The following is a 9,781-nucleotide window of genomic DNA, read 5'->3' as shown; positions in this document are numbered from 1 at the left end:
CCTCTTAAAAGATATAGCAGGCAGCCTGAAGGAGACCTACTGAGAACTCAAATTCTTGCACACCGTTTTGGGATATTTTGCTTGGTCCTGAAACCAAAAGCATTTTCCCCGATGCTTCTGAAATTGATCTGCAGAGCAACTCAGGTGTCAGTGGGCTTGCTTCCACCTTCATCTTGGGCTCCCTTCCCTCAAGGAGGACCCCAAAATCACCGAGATGCTTATGATGCATGAACCAGGTACCTAAGATCTGATATGGGGCAGTACAAGGCTCTAAAAAAAGGGATGTCTATGAACCTCTTCCTCAGAATGGGCAGCATGAAGGGTCTCTTCCCCTCCTCACAAAAACGTGTATGTGGCACAGTTGAAATTTGCTACCCGCATGATCCAAGACTCCTAGAAAGCTAGGAAATGTGGAATCGGAGAGGTGGAGGTTGCTTCTTCACAGGGCAGGCACCCAACACAGAGCAAGCAGAAGTCACTGGGACAGCATGCTGGACTACTGCAGTTACATTGGCCCCTCGCACACGCAAACTGGGCATGCGGAAATTTTGACTAGTCATTTGGGAAGCATGTCCTGTATTTACAGGCTGCCAGGTGGAATGGAAGCCTGATTTCACTCACCACGGCCTCATTCCCTGAGTAGTCTGTTCTGCTGGGGGAGACTTTACCATCCAGATGGAGTTTTTCCATTTGCTCAACCCCCACCCCTTGACCGCTGAGGCCTTTGGAAGGAACCAATGCCTTTTGCAGGGGGAAATGCTGGCAGTGGTGGGAAGTGCTGTCAAGTCATGGAAACCCCCGTAGGCAGGTGATGTACAGAGGTGGTTGGCCCTTGCCCGTCTCTGTGTAGTGCCCCTGGACTTCCGTGGTGGTCTCCCATCCAAATACGATCCAGGGCCAACCCTGCTAAGCCTCCACGATCGGATGCAGTCTTGGGCTGCAAGATGTCATAGCTCCACTGTATGCTGCATTGGTCAGACCCCGTGTGGAGTCCTGTGTGCAGTTCTGGATGCCTCACTTCAAAAGGGATGTGCACAAAATTGAGAAGTGCAGAGGAGAGCGATGAGGATGATCCAGGGCTTGGGGACCAAGCTCTTTGAGGAAAGGCTGAGGGCGTTGGGAATGTTCAGCCTGAAGAATAGGTGGAGAGGGAACATGATGGCTCTCTTTATGTCTCTGAAAGATTGTCACTTGGAGGAGGGCAGGGAGTGTAGAACAGTCCTGGCTAGATATCAGGAAGAAATATTCACAGTGTGAGTTGTTCAGCAGTGGAACAGGCTGCCTAAGGAGGTGGTAAGCTCCCCCCTCCCTGGTGGTCTTCAAGCAGCGGCTGGATAGATACTTATCAAGGGTGCTTTGGGCTGAACGTGAATTGAGCAAATGGTCTCTACATCCCCTTCTGACCCTAGGATTCCAGAATATTAAGCTCACCAAGTCAGGGCAGAGGCTTTGTTAGATCTAAGTCCTATTGATATAGGACTTTGCAAGTGTGCTGTAAGAAGGTTTCATATTTGAATGTTGAAAGGGGGACATCATTTTTTAAAACTCCTTTTTGCAGCTTGGGAAAGAGGTTGAGAGGGGACACGATTGTTCTTTTTAAGTCTTCAAAATGTTCCACTTCAAATGTTCTGATTTCATTTTTGCAAAAGGTGAAGTCAAAATCTGACCAACAACAATATGTGTGTGTGGGAATACCGTGTTCTCATGCAAGGAGGATCAGCCCCGTCAATGCAATCCCCCCCTCCCCAATCCTTTTGCTGTCCAGGTACTCCCCACCTCTCAGCCCAGTGTGGTGGTTAAGAGCGGCTGCTTCTAATCTGGTGAGCCTGGTTCGGTCCCCTGCTCCTCCATGTGCAGCCAGCTGGGTGACCTTGAGCTCGCCACAGCCCTAATAGAGCTATTCTGATTGAGCAGTCCTGTCAAAGCTCTCTCAGCCTCACCCACCTCACAGGGGGCCTGTTGTGGGGAGAGGAAGGGAAGGCAATCGTAGTCTGCATGGAGACTCCTTTGGGCAGTGAAAAGCGGGCTATCAAACCCAACTCTTCCTTTTCTTCAAGCTTTCCAGAGTGCAGCTGGCTCCTTTTCCTCTTCACTGCCTTGCCCCTTGTCCATGGGCTGAAAAGACCTTGAGAGTCTTCCTCGAGAAGAGCAGACAGAAACCATGGCCTGATTCATCGTTGGGCTGCCAAAATCCCTCTTCCCTTAGTCTCTGATTTGGATTATTACAAGACTATTGTAAGAATGAGACAGAACAAATCCTTCAAGTGCTATCAATGTATAAACATTTGCACAACCCCACTCAAGAAATATCTGGCCGAGCTCTTCACCAGTAGGGAGATGCAGAACTCCCAGCATCATGTCAGTCAGCCTTTAAAAACAGCAAAGGGGTGGACAGCGGTCAGGCTTGGTGTCGTGGTTAAGAGCGGCAGCCTCTAATCTGGAGAACCGGGTTCGATTCCCCACTCCTCCTCCCCATGCAGCCAGCAGGGTGACCTTGAGCCAGTCACAGTTTTCTCAGAGCTCTCTCAGCCCCACCTACCTCACAGGGCGTGGCTGTTGTGGGGAGGCAATTGGAAGCCACTCTGAGACTCCTTTGGGTAGTAAAAAGCAAGGTTCAAACCAGCTCTTCTCATTCTGCTTCTGGATTCTTGCAAAGTGCCCTGGATTCCTGCCCCCTCCCCCCACTGCCCATCCATTTCCACCTGACTTCTATCATCCCGTCTCCCCCAGAGCCGCCTGCGAGTCCAGCCTCTGCTTCCTGCTGCCTGTACTGAAATAAGCCAGACACGGGGCTAAAAATAGGTGCCTAATGGAAGCTGCAATGCAGACTTCCCTTCTCGCATTCTTTCGTGGCAGGAGGCCAGCTGACTTGACAGAAAAGGAAGCCGGGAAGTGCATTTCTGAAGGTGGGAGACCGTCTGCCCTGCCCGCTCTCTGGATCTCCAGCAAACCAGGGCTGATGAGACTCCCCGCTCCTTCCTGTATCAAAGCTCTCCTGCAGCCCCATCTCCCCCACTTTTATTCTGAGGCCGCTGCCTTCAGCTTGCTTCCGCAGTGTCCAAGCAGGCTTCCAGCTGCCTAGCCCAAACAGTGGCAGTAAGTTCAAAAGTCTTGGCGTTTATTCAACCAACCAAGCCCCAACGCTACACTCGTATCTCAGAGGTATTTTCACACAAAGCTAAGAGAGCCAGGAAAGGACTCGGGTCTGTTTCGGATAAGACGTTCTTATTGCACAGGGGCAAGAAAAAAGCAAACGCCCCAGGGCAGCTTTTCAAGCACTTGCGATTTTCATACGCTGCTTTGGACACTTTGGGGGCTGAAACAGACCTAAGAGCTGGCCTTCGGACACCACCGGTGGGCTGGGCCAAGAACCTGGTTCTCACTCAGGCAAGGCTCTGGTATTATGCAAGGCCGCTACAGACCCCTGATTTCCAGCAGCCGTTTTGCCGCCACTCATTTGGAGACTTCAGGAGGCAAGCCGGGAGGGATTGTGTGCAAAGCCTCCTGTCTCCTGATTGGGCATGTAAAGTCTTCTTCCTGCCATAGCTCCTCCTGATTGGCTCATTTGGAGGCTTCTACCCCAAAGCTGCCTGCCTCTCTTTCTGCTTCCAAGGGGCCCGGGGACCCTGTGGGATGGTAGGTGAATTCCTTCCAGGCCAGGCTGAATTCTGGAGATTTCTTTTAAAAGTTACTCTTTGAAGAAAAAGGCAGCGGCTGACGGATTATTGTGCTTATTAATAATACGCTGACAGCAGAATACAGAATACTGCAGAAGCGGAGCAAAGGTTTCACGCTGCAGTGGAATCCAAGCACCTTAAGAGGCTTGTGCAAAACCATGGCTATGCCTTGGACTTTGCAAGACAAAAAGGCTTGCTGCCCCCAAGCTGCTTCAAACTGGAAAAGTGAGGCAACACTAGTGGAGGAGACCGGGGGAAGGGCCTCTGCGTTCTGCAGGGTGTTGGTTCCCAACCTTTTAATCACCGGGCGACGTCCCTCGGCAAAATACTACCTCCCCTCCCCCGGGCCTCAGTAAAATTGTCCAGCATTGACCGGTCCCCGGTGATAAAAAGGTTGGGGTCCACTGCTATAGAGCATAACTCTCTTGACACACTGATGGTCCTGTAAATGTAGGTAGTGGCAGATTAGGCAGAAACACATCTGCAACAAACTGATTCTGGAAGGAATACAGGGCCAGATGTGGAAGATGGGTGGCAACGGCAGTAGCACAGCAAGCGGGAGTCAGTGCCGGGCCTGGCCAGCTGCCACCACCTGTCTTGCCTTCCATCCACTAGTACGCTTCCTGGGGTGGGACAAATGGACGTCACGTCCATAGTCATTTCCGTTTCAGGGAGCGTACCATTAGATGTGTTTGCACATTAAATATATACTTCTCCAGGTACCAAACAGAGGAAAAGTGTGCAGAACCTCATCAGATTAGGAATTCATTTCATGCTCATATCCGAACTGCCTAGAGCAGAGGTGGCCAAACTGTGGTTCTACAGCTGCCTACAAATAATTACCATGTGGACATCTGGAGAACCACGATTTGGCCACGCCTGGCCTAGGGTTTGCCTGGCTCAGCCTTTTCCAGAACATGCCCTCTTCCTGATTTGGCTGACCTCGCTAATTGCCTGAACTCCTGAAGCCAGAGATAACCCCAATAAGCAGCATCCCTGCTCAAGGGTTAGACTCCCTGCCAATGCACTCCCTGCTCAGCAAGGAACACCCCCCCACCCGCCATTGACCCTATTTAATCCGGCTTTCTCCACATTAACCTTCTGCTCATGAAAAAAAAACCTTGTTTCCTCCTCTGTGCGGTATGAGAGATGACAATCTGTAGCCCATTTGAAAAGGGAACAGCGGAGATGATGGAATATGAAATTACATTTCAAAAGATCAGAAGAGGCAAGAACGCTCACGCTGGCAAGCGGGGGCGGGGTGGGGGAACCAACAACTCTCTTCTTTAGCGGCTGTATTATCTCCGTGGCAATGCTGCAGAGACAAACCCCTGTTTCCCACAGACTCTAAGGGCCATTAACAAATAGCCGGCCGTTACTTCCCAGGTGTGAGTTCCATGTTGGGGGGGAAAGCAGTGCACAGCAACAATTTGGGTGCACGTAAAATACCACATGCAAGACAGTGTTGTAAACCAGGGGTAGTCAATCTGTGGTCCTCCAGATGTCCATGGACAATTCCATGAGCCCCTGCCAGCAAATGCTGGTAGGGGCTCATGGGGATTGTAGTCCATGGACGTCTGGAGGACCACAGGCTGACTACCCTGTTCCACACTATCTTCAAAAGGACTAATTGGGAGCCTCCTGCTCCCAAACAGGATTAACTGGGCTCACAGATCTTATCCTGGGACTTCCACTTTTGTTTCCACTGCACTCCTGCCGTTGTTAATATTTACACTGTGAGCTCCTGGGAGACTGATCAGGGGGTTTGGTTTGTTTTCTTATGTAACTGGGGGAAGCAGTAGGTGTACCGAAGGTGTTATATAAACAAACTGCAATAAAAAAAATCTGACAGATTATGCCAGTGTCCTTACCCTTGAGGCTCAGGACCAAAAGGCATGTATTTTAGGGATCTGAAACGACATACTCCAATGCAGAGTTTAAGCTCAAAAATCAGCTGGAGGACTGGAGTTGCTGGGAGCAAGAATGTGAGGGAGGGGGTACAGTTAAGACCTCACACTGTTTCCCTCACTATACTCTGGTTGTTTTCTTTTTGCCAGTTTTCCTTTTTAAGGAAAACTGGCAAAAAGAAAACAACCAGAGTATAGTGTTACCTGCTACAAGGGTTAAAAACAGGTGATTTTCCATTGCAGAAATGCTTGGGGGGAAGAATCCTTCTTTCCCTAGCACTGCAACCCCCATTCATCTCTCCCCCTATCCAATTTTCTGAAGCTAAACAAATTGGGGCAAGCCCATCACGGATCTCCAGTGCAATGTGCAGTTTGACCCTTGGGTCAACGGAGCTCTGTATCCAAGGCTCTCCATTGAAGTTTCTGCTCAAAAATTCCTACATCACAGCTTTGCTATTTGGGCCCTATTTTCACTAGTAGCCAACTATGTCAGGGCTGTACTGCTACAGGTCACCCAGCTGAAGTCCTACAAAGAAAAATAAATACTTTCATGTAGAAATCTAACATTTCAGGGGGTAAGGTCAGAAATGTAGCATTTCATAAGTCTCTGGCCTATCTCCCCAACATACTAGCTTTCTATGTGGAAGGATTTCCCTTTTTGTATTGGGGATGGAAGGATGATGTAAGCTGCGTTGAGACTCCTTCAAATAGAGAGAAGCAGCATATAAGAACCAACTCTTCTTCATTTAATCTTCTGAAATTTCTACCCTCATCCCTCCCCTGCAACTTGAGGTGACTTATCCAGAGGTAGGATTTTCACCCTTCCTCCAAAGGTGGGATGAAAACTATATGGTTTCCCTCTGCCCCGCCTTAGCCTGTGAGACAGGTTAAGTTGAGAGTGATTGGCCCAGGGTCACCCAGTGACCTTCCACAGCAGATTGGGGGTCTGAATCTGGGTTTTCTGGCTTCTGCTCTGACTCGCTTAATAGCTGCCCCATGCTGGTGGGCCAGCTCTTGGCATCTCACCCCATGCTCCTTGGGTACTTTGCGGATACTAAGTAGAAGGGGGTAGACAGTACTCTACTGCTCTCCCAAAGTGAGGTGAGATCACTGCACACCAAAGATACAGCCTGAAAGCGGCTTCTTCTAAGCTGGTTTCAGTGGCTGAGGCTCCTAGCTGAATCCAACCCAGTCCCTCAGAGGATGAGAGCCAGTCCTTGAGAGAAGGTGACCGCAGAAGAGGCACGGAGGGAACGGACAGGGATATGCAGAGGAGCGGGGAAGAGGAGAAGGCGGGCAAACACCCGACAGCAGACAGGCTAGGAAAGGGAAGCGATTTGTCTGCAAGAGAGTAATTAAATGCGACAAGGCGCCACCAGCCCCTCCTCTGATTCCTCCATGCCTCTGCAGGAGCCGCAAGGAGAGAAGCCTCAGCAGCCCGGGCAGTTCGCTCTCCCCAGCAATCAAGCCTAAACTGACACAAGGACTGTGTCACACTCCTCCTCCTCTGGCAGCCGAGATAAAGAGATCAGAAGCTGATTCTGCCACTGCCACTAAAATCTCCCCTCAACTGGTACTAAGAGAGAGAGCAAAAGTAGGGGGTGGAGTGGAGACCCCACTGCTGCCCGGTTAAAGGGGAGGGCATTCCAAGGGGGCACTGACATGCCCACAGCTCCCCCTGCAGTTAGCTTCTGGAAGTGCATGCCATGCTTTTGCTGAAGAAATTAACAGTAAATCTGGAGGCTGTGAAATATAAATTCGACATACAAGGCGGAGTGCATCGATTTCCATCAGTTTGCACCCGTTTTTATTCCACAAGCCAACTTCAGACCCATTTCTGGTAAGTGACTCGTCTGGGTTTTTCTAACACAACCCACTGGCCAGCCCTCATGGTGGCCCTACCATGTAATGGAGAGGGTGAACAAAGCAGGGAGCCCAGCGTCACACAGCCTGGCTGGCACGCCTGCAGGCCCACTGCAATCTGCCCATGGAAGAACTGGCGTCAAGCTCCCCTGCTCTCCATGGAGCTGATTTGGGCCAAAGACCTCATCCAACCAGGAGTCACAGGCCAGAGGGGATTGCACAAGTGGAAGCACATTGGGGGCAGCACAGCAGCAAGACTGCAGGATATCCAGTACCATCTCACCGTGCTGCCACCTGGGGCCAGGGACCACCGCTTTTGCCAGGGTGTCACAGCCATTAGCCCTCCTTGCTGTCTTCCCCAGTCTTCTTTACGGACTGTTGAGGAGCTGCAGGGGCTCGCTGGTAGGAGCTCAGCTCCGTTTTGGCTGCCTGCTGCTTGGACAACAAAGCTGCCACCCAAACTCCTGCAGTCATGCAAGAGTGACTGATAGAGCTGGGTCTGAAGACAGGCAGCAGTTCAAGAGATGCTAACTATCAGTAAGGCAGCCTCCCCACCCTTTACAGTGCAGCATACCCTTGATAAAGGTTGGCTCCTAATTACAAGACAGTTACTGGACACTGAAAGTGCTTGTCTTGACCAGGACCTGTTTTTGAAACATTAGAGGCCTCTGATAGTTTTATCTGGCCTTCTGGTCCACATAATTGACTATAGGTCCACAGTGTCCTGAATATATCTTTTTAATATAAAGGAGCCAAACTGGATATAACAATTATTGTATGTATTGTATACTTGATGTATGCTGGTTTTATTTGATGCCTGACCTTTGGTAATGGTGCCAACGGCGCCTGGTCAGTGGAGGCATTCGTACGTATTGATTTTATTGAGGCTATGCTAATAGCCTCGGGTTTTTAACTTGGTTAATAATTAACTTGATTAATAAAGATGTACAATTTTGAACGGGAGGAGGGAGAGCAGAGAAACAACAGAGAAGAACTCAGCCCTGCGGTAAAAATCCTTAAGGTTTCAAGGTTATGACCCCAGTCTTGCAACTGTATGCATTACCCTCTTTAGAGAACCTCTTGTGGCGCAGGGTGGTAAGGCAGCCGACATGCTGTCTAAAGCTCTGACCATGAGGCTGGGAGTTCAATCCCAGCAGCGGCTCAAGGTCGACTCAGCCTTCCGAGGTCGGTAAAATGAGTACCCAGCTTGCTTGCTGGGGGGGTAAACGGTAATGACTGGGGAAGGCACTGGCAAACCACCCCGTATTGAGTCTGCCATGAAAACGCTAGAGGGCGTCACCCCAAGGGTCAGACATTATTCAGTGCTTGCACAGGGGATACTTTTACCTTTACCCTCTTTAGAGGTCATTAAAACCCAGGACCTCAAAACAATCCGTAAATGGACAATTGAAAAGGAGGCAAACCATGTAATCTGCTCATTTCAAAACTCCAGGTTTTCTAAATGGTACCCTCACTTTAAGGCAGCCAAATCTCTCTCGAGGTACCTAGCAGATCTCTCCGATGCCCCCTTTACAACTGCCCATTTTCAGACAACGCCCTCAGCCTGTTTACAGGGCAGATATAATAAAATTCCTTTAGATCAGCGTTTCTGCCCATGTGCCTCCAATCATATTGAAGATATGCCTCTTTTACTGTCCACTATATGATACTATTCACATTAGATTATTCCAGATCATTTCGCATTCCAACAGAACAATGGAGGATTGTATTAGGTTTTTACTGGCAGATACAAATCCATTCATAACATTTAAGGTTGCCTCTTTTATGTTACTACCAATTTGTACAAGCCAATCTCTAAATCAGGAAGGTTGTTTTTATTACTACTAACCCAACTCTGTATTTTACAAACGGTTTCTTTTTTTTAAATTGTTCGTAATGTTTAGTTCATTTATTGTAAGATGTTAAGGCCAGTGGCCACAACACTAAATAAATTGCTTACTTACGTATTGATTTTATTGAGGCTATGATAAAAGCCTTGGGTTTTTAACTTGATTAATAAATATTGATGCTATACTTTTAAAATAAGTGTTCCAACTTATACAGGCTTAAGTTCATTTCCCTTGTGTAGTACACATTTGTGAATGAGGAAAAGCTAAATTCAGGGACCAGCTTTTCAAGTTTGCATGATTTCTGTTATTTGGAATACTGTGTCCTCTACTTGTTGGGAAGAGTAACGAGTGAGGGAAAGCCTACCCTTCAAACTACTGGAAGTCTTCCCTCTTTCACTTTTTGCTTTTGCAGTTTTCAGCAGGAAATCTGCATGCGCTTGAAGGCATAAGAACGAGAGATGTACATTTCGGAATGTGGGGAGAG

Source organism: Paroedura picta, chromosome 13, assembly GCF_049243985.1.
Source record: "Paroedura picta isolate Pp20150507F chromosome 13, Ppicta_v3.0, whole genome shotgun sequence".
Lineage (NCBI taxonomy): Eukaryota > Metazoa > Chordata > Lepidosauria > Squamata > Gekkonidae > Paroedura > Paroedura picta.
The sequence above is the reverse complement of the archived record's forward strand: the minus strand, read 5'-3'. Positions refer to the sequence as shown.